Raw genomic sequence first — 24769 nt, forward strand, 5'->3', positions numbered from 1 at the left:
AAAACTCTGCTCAAAGACCACCTCACTAACAACTGGCTCTGCTCCTGCACCAAGCCAGGCTAATACCACATAAGCCCACATCAAATTTCATCTCTTAAATTTTATAATCTCCATGTATACTCCATGTATACCCCACTCCCACTTGTTAACACCACCTATCAGCCACCTACAATAAAAGTATAATTTGATAATTTCTTTTTTTTTTTTTTGCAAGGGTATACATATGTACACGTATTAATATATACTCAAATGATCAAATAAAGATGGACCCCTGCCCTCAAAAAAAAAAAATATATATATATATATATATATATATATATATATATATATATATATATATATATGACTACTATATTTTAATAACTTTGCCCTTTGTATATTGTACTTTCTTTATTGTCTCTAGATATTTCTGTTAAATTTTAAAACCGACACTGTACCTGTCAGTCTTGTTCTTGTTTTATTGGAGCTTTTCTCCCCGGGCCTCCGCTGAAAATGGGTTCACACCTAGACGGAATATCCCAGTCAACAAATGTAAAATAAAATAAATAATTAAAAGTTCTCCTCAGTTTTCTGGTTCAAACTCAGAAGGAAAAAAAAAACTCTTATCTGCTCCCTCATCTTCCTGTCCAGATTAAAAATCTTGAAAGTCTTCAGGAAAAGAGTTATTCTATTTCCTGTACCAGAAATGTTCTTTTAAGAAGGCTTAACAGCCTGAATTAAACCTGAAGCCAAACACAGGAAACTACTACTGTCAAAGAAAATATGAGGAGAAGTATATACATGTTTAGTTTTCTGTTTCTTTTTGACAGGAAAAATAGGGCCAACAATGTTATTAATGGCAGATTCACCAAGGGATAAGCACAACATGCTGACCAAACAGGGAAGTCTTCCCTGTTCCCTCTCCCAGGACTGGCAAGAGTAGCTTCAGTTACTCATTGAAGAGACCCCAACAGCCAAAGTGGATGTGGTTAGCTGCCCAGTCCATAGTGGGTGTAGGTGCTACACCAGAAAGAGATCTGGGGTAAAAGATGACTGGTCTGAGGAGCAAGCTATGGCCACCGCAGACTCACTAACCTGTGGCTGAAGCAAACTGAGAGCTTGCTGTGACAGCAAAGACTGTTTGCTTAACTTTTTCTTTTTAGGGCTGGAAGAGGGACTGACCATGGGATCAGTAGTTTGTTCCATGGTCAACTGAAAATTAGTATCTATGAAAATCATTGTTGTGGGCAATATATACTGTTAGCATTACTCACATATTTATCTTGTATCCTGCCAGTATTTTTTAAAGATATTTGCAAAAGAAAACTGCCTCTGAAAATTGCAGTGTCTGCTCTAAACAACAAACTCTAGTGAAATTATTAAAAATAACCACATAAGCAGTGACACTGGCTGCTTTGAGAAGCCAGTGTGCTTGTCTCACACCGAGAAACCATGGATTGGCTAGTCATTGCCTGCTACTACAGAAGAGGGAGAAAACTAAAATTACACACTAACAAAGTACACAGCATCTCACTTCAGTGCCATTTCTATTATTATTTTTTTAAGATTTGCATTACACCATTTATCTATACAGCCAACAATATTATGTTGGCGGAAAAGGAAAATCAACAGAATGGTATATTACTCGGTCATCCAGAATATTTTCCAACTATTAAAGAGTAAAAATTAAGAATAATTTCTACGGAAACTGAGGCCCTACATGACCCACCACTTAAACACAGGTTAGAACAGTTAAGAGCAGAATCAGAAACAAATATGAACTAACCTCGATAGAGCTCTTGTTTCTTACTATTCCCTTCCAAACTGAGAAAAGAAAGAAAGGAGGAAAAAATCCCCAAATATTTGCTAGTAATTACTGTTGCTGTGGTGGTGGTGGGGTCCATCTTTAGTTGATCATTTGAGTATACTTTAATACGTGTACATATGTATACTCTTACAAAAACACATTTCAACATATTGAATATGATTTAATATTTCTACTTGATTCCCTTTATCAGATCTTTTTACTACTATCCTTCTCTCTGCATACAATGTTTTAAAAGCCATAAATTCATTCTTTGTCAGGTTATAAAATATATTTTGTTTCTCACTTTCAAAATCCTTATATAACTTTTCAACAACAAAATTTAATGTCACAATAAAACTCTGTATATTAACATTCAAAAAAGGTGGAATAAATTTTGATTTAACCCCTATAGCTTCTGTATTCAAATTACTATAGGCATTGATTTCATCATCATACAAATCAACTTCACCTGAAATACATGAATAAAAAATTCATTAACGCTTTCATTAAAACTGTTATTTGCATTTTCTAATTGATTCGTATCTTGCATTTGATTCCCACTTTGCCTATTAAAATCAATTAAGTGCAACTTCCTACTTAATTGAAAGATCTTTATACATGTGTTACGGCAGAAATAATTTATGCCCTTAGGTGTAGCTGCAACCTTTATTATATAGAGGAAACCGGGAGAGCGTTTAAAACACGTTTGCAAGAAGATATAAAGGACATCAAAAATAGTAAGACAGAAAGACCTTTAGGACAACATTTTATAACTGCACACAATGCTGAGCCAGACTGCTTACAAGGATGCATTCTGGAAAAAATAAAAGTATCATTGGGTGAAGGTTCATGTATTAAAGAAAAGTTACTGAAAAAAGAAACTCTTTTTATTTTAAAGTATAATACTTTTGAACCTTGTGTGTAAAATAAGGAAGTTAATTGGAAATATGTAATTTAGTGCATTAATTGATTGCTTGATTGATTAATTGTTTAATTAACACCAATTGCCACAAAAGTCCAAAGCGAAGGAAGCCAAACTGCTAGAATGTAAACTTAACGCAAATTTTTAATTCAGACAAAAATACAGCATTTTCGCTACTGAAGCTTCAGTAGCTTCTTCAGAGTAAAAAGGAATGGCGCCAAATTACTGTTTTTTAAAAAACTCAAAAGTGACATCACATCAGTAATCACTTAATCACTTAATCAGACGTGACTTCCTTTAAAGGAATCACCTCACAAACATAGCGCAAAGTAACCTTAAAGAAACATTGCTAGAAGACATTATTGCAAGCCCTTGCCAGAAGGAGATAAAGAGCTCCAAACCAACATATTGTTCCCATTGTTTCAAGAGCTGTCATTGTGCGATGTACACCACAAGTAGGTGTTACAGCCAAATTTGATAAAGCAAAAATGTGTAACCTGTCAAATGTTACAACAGTGAACTTGTATCAAAAAATGCAAGTTATATTACTCGCATCTTCAATAAGACAATCGTAGCTCAAGTTTAAATTGCACATGATATAAAGTGTGATGTTTGTGTAACACAATATTTACCATTCTAAAATTGTAGAATATGTAAAATATAAAATTATATTTATATATTTATGGACTAATATTTAGTCCTAAAAGACCATTACTGTAGTTAAAAATCGGGTCTAGCCCGATAGTTAATATTCTCCAAATGATAAAAAAAGAAGTCGTCTAAGCGTCAAAAGGAGTCATAGAACTATTCTCCTCTGCTAAATCTTATCAGATTCAGTAGGCTCAACAGTCCTATTTTATTTTTCAACTTTTTGTTTTACTAGAAACCTCCTGTGTTTCTCTACAAGTCTAGGTTTCCTGAAAGCTTTAGTATACACAGCTACTAACAGGAAGTAGTAGGACTCATAGACACACTGCAAGCAATGAGATGCGACTTGTGCAAAGAAAGAAACTAAATTATTTAAAGCCAATTTTTCTTCACAATAAACTGCAGACAAAACATTCCTCATACTTTCACAATTAATGAGAGTACACTTTAACATATGAGCCTGACCATACAAAATGCTGAAAATCAAATTTGCAGAAGCATTCACTTTTCCCCTGTACTTATCAATAATCTTCCCATCCTCGTCAGAAAGAGTAGGAGTGGAATTAACCAAATGTTTAGGAGCAGTAGGATTTACTAAAGCTATAGCTGCTGGGTCTGGATTGGGAAGATTGTATAGAAATTTAAAAGACTGAGGAACTTTATACATTCTGTCTTTTTAGGGGTAGCAAGCTATCAGGAAAATTGCAGGCACAGAACTGGTTGGCGAGGGGGTGAAGGTTCTAGAAATTCTTTCTGTAACAACTCATAGTATTTTTGGGTCTGATAAACCTCAGTGTTCTCTCAATGAACACAATGGCACATTCTGGAAATAGTTTCAGAAAAAGAGAAATTCCCAAAGGCAGAATCAGAAAGCAATTCTTTACCAAATTAATTCTTTCCTAACTAGCCATTCTAGACTAAGCATTGCCAGGACTTATCTCTTATCTACTGTTCTTGATGCTTCTCCCATCTTTACAAACCTTAACAAAACTGACCTTACCAAACTTGAATCAGCCTACAATAAAATAGCCACGTTCGCCACTAGCTCCCCATATAGGTCCCGCCACTGCTCTGCCCTACGACAAATAAATTGGCTAGAATTCCCACAAGAACTAACCTATACCCAACGTGTCGTTACTCACCAACTAATATACCAGCCAAATAAAACCCCAGCCCTACAACAATTACTTCAGCCATATACCAACACTCAGTAACTCAGATCCTCACTAAAAACACTCCTCCAAGTATCCAAAAGCAACAACAAAGCTAGGGACACGCTCTACTCCCACCGCATTTCTAAACTTTGGAACTCAATCCCTCAACACATCCTAAATGCTACAACCTACACCAATTCAAAACTCTGCTCAAAGACCACCTCACTAACAACTGGCTCTGCTCCTGCACAAAGCCAGGCTAATACCACATAAGCCCACATCACATTTCATCCCATAAATTGTATAGTCTGCATGTCTACCCCACTCCCACTTGTTAACACCACCTATCGGCTACGTACAGTAAGATTATAATTTGATAATTTCTTTTTTTTTTTTGCAAGGGTATACATATGTACACATTTAATATATACTCAAATGATCAATAAAGATGGACCCCTGCCCTCTAAAAAAATTAAAAATATATATATATCATATATATATATATATATTATTTAATAATAACTTTGCCCTTTGTATATTGTACTTTCTTTATTGTCTCTAGATATTTCTGTTAAATTTTATGTAAAACCGACACTGTACCTGTCAGTCTTGTTCTTGTTTTATTGGAGCTTTTCTCCCCGGGCCTCCGCTGAAAATGGGTTCACACCTAGACGGAATATCCCAGTCAACAAATGTAAAATAAAATAAATAAATAAAAGTTCTCCTCAGTTTTCTGGTTCAAACTCAGAAGGGAAAAAAACTCTTATCTGCTCCCTCATCTTCCTGTCCAGATTCAAAATCTTGAAAGTCTTCAGGAAAAGAGTTATTCCTATTTCCTGTACCAGAAATGTTCTTTTAAGAAGGCTTAACAGCCTGAATTAAACCTGAAGTCAAACACAGGAAACTACTACTGTCAAAGAAAATATGAGGAGAAGTATATACATGTTTAGTTTTCTGTTTCTTTTTGACAGGAAAAATAGGGCCAACAATGTTATTAATGGCAGATTCACCAAGGGATAAGCACAACATGCTGACCAAACAGGGAAGTCTTCCCTGTTCCCTCTCCCAGGACTGGCAAGAGTAGCTTCAGTTATTCATTGAAGAGACCCCAACAGCCAAAGTGGATGTAGTTAGCTGCCCAGTCCATAGTGGGTGTAGGTGCTACACCAGAAAGAGATCTGGGGTAAAAGATGACTGGTCTGAGGAGCAAGCTATGGCCACCACAGACTCACTAACCTGTGGCTGAAGCAAACTGAGAGCTTGCTGTGACAGCAAAGACTGTTTGCTTAACTTTTTCTTTTTATGGCTGGAAGAGGGACTGACCATGGGATCAGTAGTTTGTTCCATGGTCAACTGAAAATTAGTATCTATGAAAATCATTGTTGTGGGCAATATATATTGCTAGCATTACTCACATATTTATCTTGTATCCTGCCAGTATTTTTTAAAGATATTTGCAAAAGAAAACTGCCTCTGAAAATTGCAGTGTCTGCTCTAAACAACAAACTCTAGTGAAATTATTAAAAATAACCACATAAGCAGTGACACTGGCTGCTATGAGAAGCCCGTGTGCTTGTCTCACACACTGAGAAACCATGGATTGGCTAGTCATTGCCTGCTACTACAGAAGAGGGAGAAAACTAAAATTACACACTAACAAAGTACACAGCCAAATGAACTTGTATCAAAAATGCAAGTTATATTACTCGATCTTCAATAAGACAATCGTAGCTCAAGTTTAAATTGCACATGATATAAAGTGTGATGTTTGTGTAACACAATATTTACCATTCTAAAATTGTAGAATATGTAAAATATAAAATTATATTTATATATTTATGGACTAATATTTAGTCCTAAAAGACCATTACTGTAGTTAAAAATCGGGTCTAGCCCGATAGTTAATATTCTCCAAATGATAAAAAAAGAAGTCGTCTAAACGTCAAAAAGGAGTCATAGAACTATTCTCCTCTGTAATCTAAGACTATCTGGTCAAAATATAAGTTAATCCACTTTCCTATTTTGCCCTCTATTGAATATAGGTGTTGAGTGGCAAATGTTTAAAGGTTGAATATTGAAATGTTAAATAATAAAGTCCTGATACTAAAGTTTAATTATCTCATGTAACTCTTTAATTTGAGAACACAAGAGATATTACAATGTTCGTTTAAACCAGGACTGTTAAATGCCTCCAGTTTTATTTGCCACTCAAGTTCCTTATTTTCTAAAATCAGCGCATTGGGACCCCCTCTAATGTTAACTGGGACATGGTCTATGGCCATAAAGTGAAAGCTATGGCCTACACAATTCATAATATGCTTGGCCAAAGCGTTGTCTTCTTTCTTTTTCCTGATAGCATATATATGCTGGTAAATTCTATCTTTAAATTTCTGGTCTGTTTTACCAACATAATATGCTGGACAACAATCACATGTAGCCAGGTAGACAATTGATCTAGTATTGCAATCCATTTTGTAAAAGATGTTATATTTTATACCTCTAATTTGAAACGTAGAACCTGTCCTCAAATATTTGCACCAATTGCAATGACTACATGAGTACATACCCTTCTGTTTGGAGAGAAAGTCCTGTTTTTTGTTCCTTTCTAATAGGCTTTTTAAGTTGTTACCTTTCCTGTAAACTATTAAGGGAGAGCTACCTAGTTTCTCAAAGAGTTGAGCATTACTGGTAATAAAATACCAGTTCTTATAAATAATAGATCGTATAGAATAAGAATCTTTGTTAAAAGTAGTTATAAAACTGGTAGTAAATTTAGAACCAGTGTTAATAAAATTAACATTACCTCTCCTTTCAGGTGTACTTAAGCAAGTTTCAATCATGCCTGAGCTTGATTCATAGATACCTGGAATATCATTGCTTGTTACTGTACTACTAGCTAGCAGAGGTGTATATAAACCTGACTCTCTTTTGTTTCTAACCTCTTGTGTGAGTTCCAGAATTAATGAGTTAGGGTAATCTCTACTAGCGAACATACCTCCAAGTGTCAGGCATTCTTCCTCAAAGCTTTCAGTTGTGCTGCACATTTTTGCAGCCCTGATAAGCTGTCCTTTCACTATAGATCTTTTTTGTCTATAAGGATGCAGGCTCGAGAAGTGAAGAAATGAGTTACAGTAAGTTGGTTTCCTGTAAAAAGATGATAAGAAAAGGCCCCTTATACTGTCTTTTATGAGCCTAACATCCAAATATTCAGTCACTGTAGTAGAAAACTGAAATGTGAACTTGAAAAAGTTAGTTGTGCTATTCAAGTATTCAACCAGAACTGGAGCCTCATCAATGTTGCCTTTGAATAAGATAAAGATGTCGTCGAGGTATCTGATGTAATATGATACTTGATGCTGGAAATCACTATTATGTAAAACAAATTGCTTCTCCCAGTAAGCAACAAATATATTTGCAACACTGGAGCCGCATGGTGATCCCATTGCAATACCTTGTGTTTGTAAATAGTATTGCTCATCAAATATAAAAAAGTTAGAAGATAGAATAATATCTAATAACTCAGAGACAGTGTCTATTTCTGCCGATGGAGCACCCAAGTCACCTAGCATATTACTGACCCATTCAATAGCCTTAAACATTTGCCACTCAACACCTATATTCAATAGAGGGCAAAATAGGAAAGTGGATTAACTTATATTTTGACCAGATAGTCTTAGATTACAGAGGAGAATAGTTCTATGACTCCTTTTTGACGTTTAGACGACTTCTTTTTTTTATCATTTGGAGAATATTAACTATCGGGCTAGACCCGATTTTTAACTACAGTAATGGTCTTTTAGGACTAAATATTAGTCCATAAATATATAAATATAATTTTATATTTTACATATTCTACAATTTTAGAATGGTAAATATTGTGTTACACAAACATCACACTTTATATCATGTGCAATTTAAACTTGAGCTACGATTGTCTTACTGAAGATGTGAGTAATATAACTTGCATTTTTTGATACAAGTTCACTGTTGTAACATCTGACAGGTTACACATTTTTGCATTATCAAATTTGGCTGTAACACCTACTTGTGGTGTACATCGCACAATGACAGCTCTTGAAACAATGGGAACAATATGTTGGTTTGGAGCTCTTTATCTCCTTCTGGCAAGGGCTTGCAATAATGTCTTCTAGCAATGTTTCTTTAAGGTTACTTTGCGCTATGTTTGTGAGGTGATTCCTTTAAAGGAAGTCACGTCTGATTAAGTGATTAAGTGATTACTGATGTGATGTCACTTTTGAGTTTTTTAAAAAACAGTAATTTGGCGCCATTCCTTTTTACTCTGAAGAAGCTACTGAAGCTTCAGTAGCGAAAATGCTGTATTTTTGTCTGAATTAAAAATTTGCGTTAAGTTTACATTCTAGCAGTTTGGCTTCCTTCGCTTTGGACTTTTGTGGCAATTGGTGTTAAATAGTTTGTTCCTGTTCTACAGTTTGTCTAATTGTTTAATTAGTTAACAAGTGTCTTGATTTTATGTGTGTATAAATATGAAGTGAAAAAGAGAAGGGATTTGTACTCAAAGTCTTGGTACCGAAGCACTAAATTGGTATTAAATTGCTGTGGCTGCTGTTTTGAGTCTTGTGTCCGTGACTTTAACATAGTTGTATTTGAATTTTTGTTTATAAACTGTGGTATTTTTGCTTGGATGTGTTTGTAGAAGTAGTTCAATACCACAGGTGGTCCTCAGATAAGTTTCCTCAGGTTGACGTGTGACGGAAAAGACAGAGGTAACTGGAAACTTGTTTGTGATGTAACTAGTTGGCAGACTTTAACAATTCCCTACACAGTACTCTGTCAAAAACATTGTGGGAACAAATGATTACAGCCAAGCAAATTATACTTTTGAAGCTGGAACATAGTATCCGAATTACATATACAACAAGGCCTTACTAAGTTTAAACTATTGGCCACCAAAAAAACAATTACTAGAAAGTGAAAATCAAAATCTAAAGCATAACGTCATAAAGGGGATAGCAGAACTAGAGTGGGATCTTTAAAAAAGGGAAAGAGCAAATTACATAGAAATAAATGGACTTTGTGGGAACAATACATGCAGAACAACATCCAGCTGAAATAGCAAGGGGAAGGAAGGAATTGAGCAATTTATGTAATGCTGGAGTGAAAAATTGTTAAAAAAAACATACATGCAATCTGTAATGCATGAATATGACAAATGTTTATATGGTTTGTTTTTTGTTTTATTGTATGCGTGCCTACACCTTAAGTGATAATTTAATAAAAGTGAAAACAAAAAAAGCCTTGGCCAGGTCAAGACAGGCAGTGTTCACAGAGGGACCACTGTCCACAGTCTCTGTAACCTTTTCAAAAAAGCTTAATAGGTTAAGGAGGCAGGACCTGCCCTTCACAAAACGAGATTAACTGGGGGTCAGTTAAGTTTACTTATGCCTGTGTAAACGAGTTCTGCTACGATACAATCCATGTCTTTGATGAAAAGGCAAATGGGTGTATAATTACCTGGGTCTGTACAGGGGACAGCTTTGTACAAGGGAATCACAGTGGTTGTTCTCCAGGCATCAATTGCAAACCCTGTAGACAGGTAGAGGATAATGAAGTTAAGTAGAGGTGTAGAAACTAAATACTTTCCACTGATGAAAACACAACCTGTTAGGGTGACTGCTTCCATAAAACTATTATCTTTTAGCCTTTGACAGGAACTCTTAAGACTTGTTCCAATGTGATTTCAGGGGCAGGGGAAACATTTGTTTAAGGATAATGGGGCATTAGCATTAAATTTGTCTGCTAATATACTAGCTACATCCTTTGCATCAAAGTGCGTGGTATTATTATGGGCGATCTCAGTGCACTGTTGGACATTATTCCTTATTTTTCTGACATAGCTGAAGAAAGATTTGTGTTTTTCTTTGCTATCTGTGGCAACCTTGAGCTCTCATTCTACTTTATATTTTCTACTATTGCTGTTAAGTTCCTTGCCAGCAAGTTTCAATGTGGTGTTGAGGTAAGAGAGTTATGAATTTCTTCCAACTGTTCATTATTTTCCTTCTTTTGTTATAAAATGTATTTATAAGGGAGTTTCACCAGAGAGGTTTTTCCTGAATTTACCATTACATTTACGGTGGATGGATACAGACTTTACTATATATTGGTTTACATGGTGGTAAAAGTCAGATCAGAGGTGAATATGGCAGCCCTTTCAGATGGGTCTATTTGCAAGGGATTGCTAGGAATTTTGCATTTACCTTCAGCAAGTTGATACATGTCTGAAGTGGAGAAGTCCACAAAGATGGTATAATTTGTTGGTGAGGTAGTACAACTAGACCTGATTGAGAAGATGGCAAACTTGTTGTCAGATTTAACCATGGAGGAGGAGATGGGGGGAGGGGGTAGAGGTGACAGCTAAGAAGACTAGGGTGAGGTCAAGGACATACTCTAGTACACTGGTATCAACAAAGTCTAGAAAACATTGAGCGTAACTATTTTTATAAGTGTCCCAGTGCTTGGGTAATGGAAATCCCCTACCAAGAAGGGTATTTGGCTTGATACTTAATGTCTCAATGATGTTAAGGTTATTTTCATGATTTCTTGGTGGACAATGATAGAGATCTGTAGGTAGCAATTAAATAATAGTTGGATTTGTTCAAGATGATTTGGATCTCCACTAGTAATTTGATGTAAAATAATGATGTTTCTAACAAATATATATATATATATATATATATATATATATATATATATATATATATATAAGTAGGCACGCACTCGAAACTCTCCTTAGCATGGAGAACATCAATATTTGTGCAGAAACCTGGTTCAGGGCTCCCGAGAGCACCCCAGCACTACCAGGTTATACCTCATACCATGCTTTTTGGCCCCAAAACTTGGATTGAACCACAAAAGGAGGGGGAGTATCGATATTCATCAAAGATACCCACACCTCCAGGTTGGTGGCACAGCACGAAGCATCAGAGACTATCCATGTGCAACTAACAGTGGGTAAAACTGCCTTCCAGTTTATAGCCTGCTACAGACCACCCTCCCAAACCCAGGAACCCCATTCGGCCTTCCTGAGAACACTGGAAAATATGAAGGTCTCTCCAAACACCATTATACTGGGCAACTTCAACTACCCAAACATAGACTGGGAGCATTACTCTAGCTCCAACGCCCTAGCCCAAAGATTCCTAGAATTTATAAACTCAAATGATATGGAACAACTTGTTACCACTCCCACAAGAGGGGAAAACATACTGGACCTGATCATCCCTAACATGGGGACTCTATGCTCCAGACCAGAAGTGTATCCCTCACTGGTAAGATCAGACCATAAACTAATCTCACTGGATATTCACATCCCGACCCCACCCCCTGCCCAGAAAACCACAGTGAAAAACTTCTCTAAAGCAAATTTCACACTCCTCAAAACCGAGGTGGAATCATTCAAAGCTCCCGGGCCTGTGGAAAATACGGCTCAGACCGCAGAATCCTTTATAAACGCATTCTATGAACACCTTCAGGAATGCATGGTTCATGCGATCCCAAATAAAACCAAGACCCAATCCACCAAAGGCAGACGTCTTGTCTGGTGGACCCCAGCCATAAACAAACTATACAATAGAAGGAGGAAGCTACTAAATGATAGAGCAAAATCCCAAAAAGGGAAGGCATCACTGATCAGTATTAGCAAAAAACTACGGGCACTCATAAAATTGTCTAAGGCCAGCTTTGAGAGAAAAATTGCACAGGGCACTAAGGATAATCACAAGGCTTTCTTTAGTTATGTTAGGAACCTGGGTGGTAATTCCCAGATATGCTCAGAAATAGTCCAAAATGACAAAAAATACACTGAACCCACAGACATTGCCAACATCCTAGCTGACAGGTTCAGCGCAAACTTCTTCCCCCCCTCCCCACCAAAAGGGCAAATATCTATCCCAGCAGAGTGCTGCCCCCTGACATCTCAGATGCTCAGGTAAGAGCCGCCCTCTCCAAAGCAAAAAACACAGCATCAATGGGACCAGACGGTGTCCCGGGCTGCGTCCTACATGAACTCCAAGAAGAACTAAACCCAAACATAAAACTACTGTAAGAATCTCAGCCTTACTACAGGATATGTGCCGAAAGAGTGGCGTACAGCAACAGTGGTCCCTCTCCATAAAGGTGGTGCCTCAACGGATCCTGGAAACTATCGCCCCATAAGCCTGACTAGCTTGGTCTGCAAAGCTATGGAAAGGATCATCATGGACCTCATAAATAAAGATATTGTGGTCCTACAGACACTGGATCCTACCCAGTTCGGCTTTGTTAAAGGCAGATCCTGCCTCTTAAACCTGGTTGATTTATTTGAAACAGTCACCAAGGCCATTGACGAGGGGAAGGTGGTCCACACAACCTACCTGGACCTCGCAAAAGCCTTCGATACAATACCCCACTCGGGCATTATAGATAAGCTCACCAGCTTAAATATAAACCCCTATGTCACTAGATGGACTGCAAACTGGCTCAAGGACAGAACCCACATGGTTAGAATTGCTGGAGCCATGTCAGACTCCAAACCAGTTACAAGTGGTGTCCCACAAGGCTCAGTCCTGGGACCTCTCTTGTTCGGTATATATTTCTCGGAGGTACAGGCCAACATGGAAGGACTGTGGCTGACCAAGTTCGCAGATGACTGCAAACTGGGTGCCATAATCGACTCTCCAGCCAACACAAGCATCCTCCAAAAGGGCCTCATAGAAACAGACAACTGGTGCCAGAGCCATGGCCTCAAGCCAAATGTCAAAAAGTGTATAGTCATCCCCTTTGGCAAAAACAAAGTGCCCACAAATTACCACATAGGTGGTAATCCATTAAGTACAAAAGAAGTAATTAGGGACCTGGGGACCCAAGTTGATAGCAATCTCTCATTTGACAACCACGTGGCCAAAGTGGTTAGAAAAACATTTTATATAGCCCACCTAATCATGAAGGTATTCACATCTAGATCAGGGGAGGTCATCGTGTCTCTTTACTCATCCCTCATCAGGCCCATAATTGAGTACAATGCCTCTTTTAGGATGTACCTTACCAGACACCTGCAGCAACTGGAAAGACCGCAAAAGTACCTCACCAAGAGGATCAAAGGGCTCAAACAGATGCCATATGCTGCCCGGTTAAAGAAACTCCAGCTCTATTCAGTGGCATACCGCCTGTTCAGAGGCGATCTCTGCCTGACGTATAAAGCCATGTCCAACCCGGAATTAATGGACATGCTGCACCTCAGAAAATCCAAATCCCATCGAGCTACGCTACCGAGACTTGAACCTCAGCACTGAAATAAATAGGACATGCTGGAGGGACGTATTCATAACCCAGAGGCTCCCTTCACTCTGGAATAAAATCCCAGTCCAGGTTAGGCAGAGTCCCTCATTGACTCTATTCAAGAGGAATCTTGATGAGTGGATGGGAGATCGTAGGTTTACCCCGAGTATCACTTCTGTGTCACTGTTAGACAGAGGCGCAGTATACTAACCTTGAAAAAGGGCATAGCAAAATAAATTTAAAATGGGTGGCGAAAGCCAAACACATTCTGGCTAGGCTTATAAATGCCCTAGGGCAGATAGCTTAGTATGAACCTATATATATATATATATATATATATATATATATATATATATATGTATACATGCTCCTCCATAGCTGCCCAAGGGTGTGAAGATATGATAGGTGCAAAACCCTGGTACAGAAGATGTGCTGTCACTGCATTGAAACTATTTCCAGTAACTACTTAAACAGGAATATGTTTGAGCTGCAGGAGGGCCTCAAGTTCTCGTAACTTTTTAGTTAAACTTCTTGCACCGAGTAGTGCCATCATGATGTTCACTGAATTTGAGTTTGAGGCTTATGTAGGACTGTCCAGTAGTAGGGCTCTGCCTAAAAAAGGCACTATAAGGTCATCAAAGGCTTTAGCAAGTAGGCAGCATTCCTGGTATGAGAGATGTAAGCTATCCCTGGCAAAGCAGGAAACCTTATCTACTATCTCATCCCTGACTGACACGTAATAGACTCCTTTAGAATCACATTGATTATGCAGCCAATTATTAAATCTAATTATCTTATCTTGGCATCATTCTTGGTGATGTCAACATACTAAAGACTAGTGTCTTTCCTGCCTCCAACATACATATAGAAAATTCCATCATGTCTTTCTGCTTGCCCCTCTGGATGGAACGTTTCAGGTCATTCACTGCCACATGGGCTACCACTCAGTCATAATCATATCTGTCTGGCCTAAAGGTCATTTGGCCCCTTGTAATATCACAGATCCTTGCATTAAACAAGCAACTTACAGTCACCCTGATCTTTTCCAGTCTAGTGTGTGTGACATTTGTATGCCTAACTATGAACACCCTATAACTAAAACAATTCCTTGTGCAGAAGCAGACTTGGTGAGGTCCTGTGGGCTTTAAGCCTGCTTTCCTGATGACTCTTAGGACAGCTGTGTGGAGCTGCAGTATGTGTGAAAGGAGGAGGAGTATGTGTTGACTTGTGTACTAGAGGTTGGGATATTTTAGGCTATGTTCCAGGAGGTTTTGTCAAACTTCTCTTTACAGCTTCTATGGGCCTAGTAGTGTGCTGAGACAGATGTGTAGTGTGTGCAGATGTGATGCTTAAAAATACAGGACTGATACAAAAAGTCTGCCTCCGTGTTTCTTAAATAATTCTCTCTCTCACAGGTTGTGCTATCAATGGCAGCAGCAGCAGTGAACAAACTGCACAACAATTCAGAATTAAACCTGAAGTTGTCTTCTTTTTCTTTCAGCTGCTCCCATCAGGAGTCACCACAGCGGATCATCTGTTTCCATTTCTTCCTGTCCTCTGCATTTTGCTCTGTCACACCAACTACCTCTATTGTCCTCTCTCACCACATCCATAAACCTTATCTTAGGCCTCCCTCTTTTCCTCTTACTTGGCAGCTCCATCCTTAGCATCCTTCTCTCAATACACCCAGCATTGTTCTTCAGCACATGTCCAAATCAACACAATATTATCTCTCTGGCTTTATCTCCAAACCATTCAACCTGAGCTGGCCCTCTAAAATACTAATTTCTAATCCTGTCCATCCTTGTCACACCCACTGCAAACATCTTTAACTCTGTCACCTCCAGCTGTGGCTCATGTCTTTTCATCAGTGCCACCATCTCCAACCCATACAACACAGCTGATCTGACTGCCATCTTGTAGACCTTCCTTTTCACTCTTACTGGTACCAGTCTGTCACAAATCACTCCTGACACTCTTCTCCACCCACTCCACCATGCCTGCACTCTCTTCTTCACCTCTCTTCCACACTCATCATTACTCTGAACTGCTGATCCCATGTATTTAAACTCATCCACCTTTGCCAACACTACTCTCTGCATTCTCACCATTCCTCTGTCCTCCCTCTCATTCACACACGTATATTCAGTCTTAGTCCTGCTGACCTTCATTCCTCTCCTCTCTAGAGCATATCTCCACCTCTCTGGGGTGTCTTCAACCTGTTCCCTACTCTCACTACAAATCACAATGTCATCCGCAAACATCACAGTCCACAGGGACTCCATATCATCTGTCAACTTGTCCATTACCGTTGCAAATAAGAAAGGGCTTAGAGCTGATCCTTGATGTAATCCCACCTCCACCTTGAACGCATCTTCCATTCCTACCACAGACCTCCCCACTGTCACACAACCCTTGTACATATCCTGTACCACTCTTACACGCTTCTCTGCCACTCCCGACTTCCTCATACAATACCACAACTCATCTCTAGGCACCCTGTCAAATGCTTTCTCTAGGTCCACAAAGAGAATTAAAACTAAAGTGGTTTCCTCAACAATGACAAAAAGACCAATCATGGAAGTACTATGAAACACCCTCCCTAAAGACATCAGAATACATCACACTAAATCTGCCTCTACACTCACACTAACCTATTATATTACAAAAATCAAAATGCTAATGCTAGAGTACTTGTAGATCAATATGTATGTATATCTTTAAGAAGCTTTCCAGGGTCTTGCACAAGTGTATAAATACTGAGCATGTGTGAGCCTGACTGCCATTTTGTAGTAAGCTGTTGAGATATAGACATATATGTCAGTGTAGTCTGTCAGTTAATCAGTGTTTATATTTTATACTGCTGTTATCTACCCTGATGTGTTTCTGTGTAATAAAGCATATAAACCAACTACCCTGGTTGTTTGTCTTCAATGGTAAACCAAGACGAGTGACACTGTGTCAGAATAGGATCCAGAAATCCAGAATGAAGACCGAGAAGGCACTCTGTTAATGGTGGAGGAATATACCATCCCTATTGCACATATAACTAGCAAAAACAGGTCAGAAACGTATTTCAGGTATCAAAGCTTACTGAAATGATTTCTGATTCAGAAAATATAAAATGAAGCACTCAGAACGCTCTAAACAAATTTTGAAGTAAATGAAATGTCTGAAACTGCGACATACTGAAAAAATACTCAAAATAACTAGGGAAAATGTTTGAAATAAAGTCCAAATCACTTAAAATGTATAAAAAAAGGAAGCAACTGCATTTTTTTTCACTATGTGCTACTTATTCAAGATATCCAAAGTGTACAAAGTGTTCGTAAGTTTGTGCAGTATTACTGTACAGTTATTTTGCGAAATAGAGCCATTTCAAATTATATTTCTCAAAGTACAGTACTTCAAAGAGTTTATTGTGTATTTGAATGTTATTACAAGTACTGCCTGTGTGTGCATGTTCATACATAATTACAAGGGCCATATTTACAGTGTGTTTCAGCACATTTTGTTGGCATGGCAGATGGATTTAGAAAACCAGCTCCACTTGTATTTCATAATAACATTGCACAGAATTGGAGAGTGTTTAAGCAAGAGTATGATATTTTCATAAAAGCTGCATTTTCTGACAAAGACGCACATACAAAGGCATTTATTCTGCTTAATTTAGCTGGTTCAGAAGTCATAGAAGGAGAGTGTTCACTTGTGTATACACTTGATGTATTTGCAGGAGACGGGGAAAACTGCCATACAGTTGTACCAGCCGAGTCAAGAGAATACCCCAAGTGCTTAAAATGCAAATTTAGAGAAATGTGTAACCCCCAAGCAAATATTACAATGGAAAGGCATTTATTATACACAAGAGATCAAAAGCCTGGGGAAACTTTTGCAGCATATACAACTGACTTGAGAAACAAAGATAAAACATGCATATTTGGTGATTTAAGGGATGAGCTGATAAAAGACAGACTTGTGTGTGGTATCAAAGTTGATGCTGAGAAACATTTTGCTACGTGACAGTAATTTAACTTTGAATAAGGCCATTGAGATTTGTCAGATATATGAGTTCACAGAAAAGCACACAGATATGTTTAGAAATGCATGCTTCCAGTGTTTTCTACAGCTATTGTTGACAGTACACAATATGCGGTTAAAGGAAACAGGCTCAATCACATGGCAGCAGCTGTAAGCCCTGCAAAAGTCACTGAGAAACCCCATAGCTTTCTAGCAAATTTGAGTGTGCACAGTCTCAGTGAAGCACAAGAGTGAGTCAGCAAACTCAAAGAATGTGCTTCTACCCAGTTTCATTACCAACTGTCATAACTGTGGTGGCAAACATGAATCTAAAAGAGAAAAGTGGTTAGCTTTTAGTCAGCAATGCCACAAATGCAACAAGTGGAATCATTTCAAAATATTTTGTAAATCAAATAAGGGACATTCTTTTATTAAGAGAGAACATTCCAACAGACAAGTTGATCAATTAGAAAGCTGTGACCCCTACTTTTTATGTTGATGGTGTGTCTGTGCTTAATGAAACAGTTAATGTAGTAGATTTATGGCCAAAGAATGACGTATTTTGTACTGTTTGGATATATGGAAGACCCATAGATCTCAAAGTTGGCACAGGTTCAAAGTGCAATGTTATGTCAGCAGAAACATTTGCTACAGTATGTGCTGGTGAGAAGCTTGATTTGGCAAAGTGTACAAAGCTTGTTGCTTATGGTGGTGAAGAAATTCAAACTGAAGGTTCAGTATTGGCTTCATGTTACTCTGCTGGGAACAGCTATGACTTGCAATTTTATGTAGTCAAAAAGCACGTACAGTCATTACTAGGCCTTAGAGACAATTGGAAAATGGGACTGCTTTCATTTAATAAAGTCCATCATGTTAGCATAAGAGACCACTGTACTAATTTTCCCCAGTCTATTTTTTCTACCTATGCTGATCTTTCTGAAGACAACCTAGGCAAACTCCCAGTTGTGTACTCCATGAAGTTAGACCCAGAAGTCAGTCCAGTTGTCAGACCAGCCCGGAAAGTTCCAGTACCTATGCAGAACAAAGTCAAAGCCAAGCTAGATAAAATGGTGTAGCAAGGTGTAATTTGTCCAGATGATGAACCTACTGAATGGGCATCGGCCATGGTCGTAGTCCATAAGAAAAGCTCAGACAATATCAGAATATGTATTACTCTAGGAGATTTGAACAAAGCACTGAAAAGACCTCATCATCCAATGCGTACAGTCGAAGAAGCTGCTGCTTTTATGCCAAATGCCACTGTTGTTTCTGTCTTAGATGCAAAAACTTCATAGGACATTACTAGGCTATTGGTCCTAAAGCAATTATAAGCATTGAGAAGAGTTTAGCCCATGTTTGGACAAAATCAGCACCTGATGCCCCTGTCTAGCAGGGACACATGTGGAACCCCAGGGGTATATTTTCTGTTTCCCATCCAGTTAGCCAGGTTACGCTTAAAAAGGGGTAAATGGGGTAGTCTCTGGGACACAAATCTTTCCTACCAACAAGTTTTGTTGATGTCACAGACTAGGTTCAGGCCACGCATGCGGGTTACTCAAGTGGAGCTTGACTTGAGGATATGCAGCAGTCCCATCAAGCTGGGGTCTGTAATCTCCTTGTATGCCAGACAGAGGTCACCTCTGAGGAGTCTGTATGAAACTGAGTAGTGGGATCGGGCTTTTAGCCTACCTGTGTATGGTAGATGTTTGAGGCCATGGATTCTCCTGGTGAGGAACCACTGTAGTCTCTCCAGCTACTGCATGTGCATTGTGAGGTACATGCCGAAAGGGTCACTGTACTCAATAATGGGCCTTATAAGGGAAGAATACAGGGATGTTATGACCGCCTTGTCCCTGGATGGGACACCCTTACTTATGAGGTGGGACATGTAGAAGGCTTTCTGTACAATGGAAGCAACATGGTGGACAAAATTCAGGTTGCTATCAACCTGGGTGCCCAAATCCCTCACAACTAATTATGTGCTTAGGACGTTATTAATGTGAAAATTTGTGGGGATGTCATTCTCCCCAAAGGGGATGATTATGCATTTTTTTTGCATTCAGCTTGAGGGCATGTTTCTGGCACTAGTCATTTGTCTGAGCGAGGCCCTCTTGAAGGATTTCCACATGACTAGGGGAATTAATGACAGTACCCAGCTTGCAGTCATCTGCAAACTTGGTCAGCCATAGCCCATCGGTTTTGGCCTGGACCTCAGAAAAGTGTATCCCAAATAACAGAGGGCCCAAGACCGAACCCTGGGGTATGCAGCTTGTTATAGGTCTACTGCTTGAGGGGGCATCCCCTATTTTTACTATGTGGGTTCTATCAGTGAGCTAGCTTGCTACCCATCTAGTACATACGGATTGATACCTAGTTGAATGAGTTTATCTATTATGCCCAAGTGGGAAATAATGGCTAGGTCAAGGTAGGCGGTGTGCACAGTTTTCCACTTGTCCATGGCTTTTGTGACTGTCTCAAAGAAGTCGATCAAATTTAGCAGACATGACCTCCCCTTGACGAAGCCAAACTGTGTGGGATCAAGTGTTTGGAGGTTGCCAATGTCCTTGTTAATGAGGTCCATGATAATCCGTTCCATGCCTTTGCAGATCAGGTTAGTTAGGCTAATGGGTCTATAATTTCCCAGATTGGTGGGCACTCCAACCTTTGTGTAACAGGATGACGGTGACTGTTCTCCACTCAGCTGGGATGAAGCCAGTACTCAGGCTTTGGTTGAATAGGGTGTCTAATGGTGCTGCAAGTTCCTGCCTGAGTTCACGTAGGATGCAGCCTGGGATGTTATCAGGTCCCATGAAGGCTGTATTTTTTGCCTTTTAGAGAGCAGTGATGACCTGTTCCCTAGATATAAGGGGAGGGGGGAAGGTATTGGGGATGTCCTGATTTACTGATGGGGGGTGTCAGCCAGCAAGTTTGCTATATCTATGGCATTTGTATATGCAGTGTCCTTGACCACCAGCTCTGAATAGATCTGGGCGCTTCCTCTGAGATTGCGGACATATGTGAAGAAGGCCTTATGACTGTCTCTAGTAGATGTGGGCTATTTGGACTTGAAGTTTGCTTTGGAGGATTTCACTAGTGCTTTTATTTGCTTGTTCAAGCTAAGGAGACATTGCTTCCAATTGGGCACCTGCTCCTTCTTAGTCTTGGACAGCAATTTTTTCCTTTTTACAGTTTATTTATTGCGGATGTCCACCAGACAGGTTTACTCTTCCTTGCGGAAGATGATTTAGTCCTGTTGGGTATTCCTGATTCCGTGCATCTATATAAATGATCATATAGTGCTTTGGTGTAGTTTTGGATATTGGTGCCAGTTCCTACAGAGGGGAAGGGGGCTGTGAAGCTGTTTATACCATCCCTCAGGAGGCTGTAATCAGCTTTGGAGAAGTTTTTATGTCTGATCCTAGGTAGAGGGTGGCTGGGGGAGATGGTGACTTTAAAAGTGACCGCTTTGTGGTCGGATCTTACCAGGGAGGATGACACTATAGGGATTCTGCAGTGGTTACTCATGTTCATTAATACCAAGTCCAAGATATTATCACCTCTTGTGGGGGTATCGACTAGCTGTTCCAAGGCATTTGCATTGACAATATCAAGGAATCAATGGGCATTTGTGTTATGGCATGAGTAGTTCTTCCAGTCTATGTTTGCGAAGTTAAAGTCACCCAGGAACAGAGTAAAGGGTTGCAACTTGATAGATTCGAACAGGTCCAAATAGGCGGATTGGGCATCATGAGTCAGATTTGAGGGTTGGTAGCCACCTATGACTTGAATTGGAGTCCTGTCAATGGTTAACTGCACCTGGAGAGTCTCCTGTGTGTCATACTGTCTGACCAGCCTGGAGGTGTGCATGTCTTTAATGTACATTGAAACTCCACCTCCTTTGGCTTTACTGCCCACAGTCTGGGGTCTGAATGTATGAAAGGATGAGTAACCAGGTAAGGCTGGAGTGCTCTATGCAGCTTTGAATCAGGTTTCTGTGACTGCACAGATGTTAGCATTCTGCAGGGTTAGGAATGCTTGCAATGAGTGCAGTTTCATGTTTAGACTCCTAGCGTTTAGCAGCATGACCTTTAATTTGTGTTTTGTTAGCCCGAAAATCCTCACTGCTAACCACTTTCAGTCCTCCTTTTGACAGTTATAGATTTTTGAGAATGCTATTTGGGATAAATTCTGCCAATGAAATCTTCCAGCGTGTAACAGAGCAAATTATTCTGGGCATCTGTGTGCAATTATAGTAAATGGTATTCTAGTAGGAGGCAATGGTGAAGCAGAGCATGATAAAAACCCCAAGAAAGTTCTGGAAAGAGCATGTGAAGTGAATCTTAAGCTGAATCCTCAGAAGTGCAAATTTAGGCTACGAGAAGTTACTTATGTTGGTCATTTATTTACCAGTTCAGGCTTACGACCAGATCCTTCCAAGCAAACAGCTATTCTCAAGATGCTAGCCCCCAGACAATGTTCGAGCCCTACAACATTTTCTTGGCACAGTTAACTATCTAGGCAAGTTCATTCCAGACTTGAGCCAACTTTCAGCACTGCTTAGAGAGCTGACATGCAAAGATGTATCCTGGTCATGGTCAGAACAGCACCAGAGAGCATCTGATGTCCTGCATCAGTGAACTGCCACTTCACCAACTCTCAGATAATATGATGTTCACAAACCAGTTACTCTTTCTTGTGATACTTCAAAGTTTGATCTAGGTGCAGTCATTCTTCAAGAGGTTAGACCAGTAGCCTATGTGTCCAGAACTATGACACAAACTGAAATGCAGTATGCGCAGACTGAGAAAGAACTCTTGGTAACTGTGTTTGCATGTTCGAAGTTCCATGATTACAAACCCATCCAGACTGAAACAGACCACCAACTCTAGACACTATTTTGAGAAAGCCTACGCATACAGCTCCAGCCAGATTGCAATGCATGATGTTGAAATTGCAAAAGTACAATTTCAATCTTATTTACACAAAAGGCAAACTTCTTTATCTTGCTGATACATTATCCAGATCACCCAGAAATACAACTGAACAGCATGAAAATTAGCAATTTGATTTTGAAGTCATGGAAGTGAGAAATTTTTCTTCCACACGTCTTTATGAGCTTACAAGTCATACAGCCTCAAATCCAGTTCTTCAGAAGCTCAACCGCTGTATCAACTGACGATGGCTTTTAAAGCAATCTTGCTTACCAATGGAAGTGCAACCTTTTTTTCTTAAAGAGATGAGATTTTGTTTGATAATGGTACCATCATGAAAGTTCCAAAAGTGATTGTTCCAAAATTCTTAAAACAAGAGTATATTACCATCTTGCATCATGGTCACACAGAAACTGATTCTACCAAAAAAAAAGGGTGAGAGGACTAGTATTTTGGCCTTCTATATCACAGGATATTGAGAGAGTACTTTAACCTTGTTCTGTATGCAATAGTACTAAGCCACATCAACAAAAACAACCACTTCAGCTAAACCAGGTTCCTGAACTACCTTGGTTGACAGTAGCTACAGGCATTTTCGAGTGGAATGGTCAACATTACTTGCTGTCAGTAGACTCTTATTCAAACTAGTTCGAGACTGGCCTACTTTACCCATCTAGCATCCAGTACTGTCATTACTAAAATGAAGTGCCATTTTACAGTCCATGGTAGTCTGCACAAAGTTATTTCTGACAATGGTAAACAGTTTAGAAGCCAGCAGTTCAAAGGATTTGCTGAGGAGTGGGACTTTACTCATGTTACGAGTAGCCCTGAGTGTCCGCAGTCAAATGGTTTGGCAGAAAGTGCAGTTCAAAGTACTACACAAGTACTAGAGAAGTCAAAACGAGACAATACTGATGTTTTCTTGAATCTCAGAAATGTTCCTCATGATAAACATCTTGGTTCATCTGCACAGACACTTCTGTCGAGACAAACCAGAACCACACTACCAATTAGTAGTAAGTAATAGGTTCAGTGTGTTAACAGTTCAGTGAAAGCCAATCTTTGAAGAAGGGCTTATCCCAGAAGTCCTATTATGACAAGTCCAGCAAACAGCTCAATCCATTACGAGAAGGGGAGATAGTGAGACGCAGAGGACAAAAGGTTTTGATCGAATTGGAGCTGTGAACAGGTGTCATGGCTGATGTCCACAGCTGAGATTGTACATTATGGAATAGCAAGGAGCAGAATTTAGGCAGAATTGGAAATATTTGGTCCCAGTGTCTGGGCCTGTATTGCAGTATCATCCCTGCGAGAGAGACTCTACATCTCAGAGTGAGTTTTCCAACTTTCCAGTTCCAGAGGACGTTCCAGTAAATATCCCTATTCCTGAGAAGAATCCCAAAACTCCTGAAGCAAACTGTTCACCAATGATTGTTCCCATTGCTAAACCCAGTTCTGATTGCTATATCACTAGATCAGGTCGAATTTCCAGACCATGTTCCAGATACACAGCAACTTGGACATGAACATTGTGTTTATTTCTTATTGTCTGTACAATTGCGTTTCTTTTAAATGTCATCATATTGTGGGCAATTCATTAAAGAGGGTGGACGTAGATCAATATGTATGTATACTTTCAAGAAGCTTTCTAGGGGCTTTTGTGGGCAATTCATTAAAGAGGGTGGACGTAGATCAATATGTATGTATACTTTCAAGAAGCTTTCTAGGGGCTTGCACAAGTGAATAAATACTGAGCATGTATGAGCCTGACTGCCATTTTGTTGTAAGTTGTTGAGATGTAAGCAAGCATGTCTGTGTAGTCTGTCAGTTAATCAGTGTTTATATTTTATACTGCTGGTATCTACCCTGATGTGTTTCTATGCAATAAAGCATATAAACGAACTACCCTACCTGTTCATCTTCAATGGTAACCCTAGACAAGTGACAGTACTGTTACTTAATGACTGCAGTTTTGTTTACAACATACTATTGGAACTCCAACTAGTGTCTTCCATAA

General features: G+C 39.2%; 1 protein-coding gene across 1 annotated transcript in view; it reads right to left on the reverse strand.

Moving 5' to 3' along the window:
- TTC13 (tetratricopeptide repeat domain 13) overlaps positions 1–24769 on the reverse strand; it is a gene marked incomplete in the record, with an annotated part of 1979199 nt that overhangs the window by 895659 nt on the left and 1058771 nt on the right.

The sequence above is a fragment of the Protopterus annectens genome, chromosome 1.part0 (genome assembly GCF_019279795.1).
Source record: "Protopterus annectens isolate FY-2018-M chromosome 1.part0, PAN1.0, whole genome shotgun sequence".
Classification (NCBI taxonomy): Eukaryota; Metazoa; Chordata; order Ceratodontiformes; family Protopteridae; genus Protopterus; species Protopterus annectens.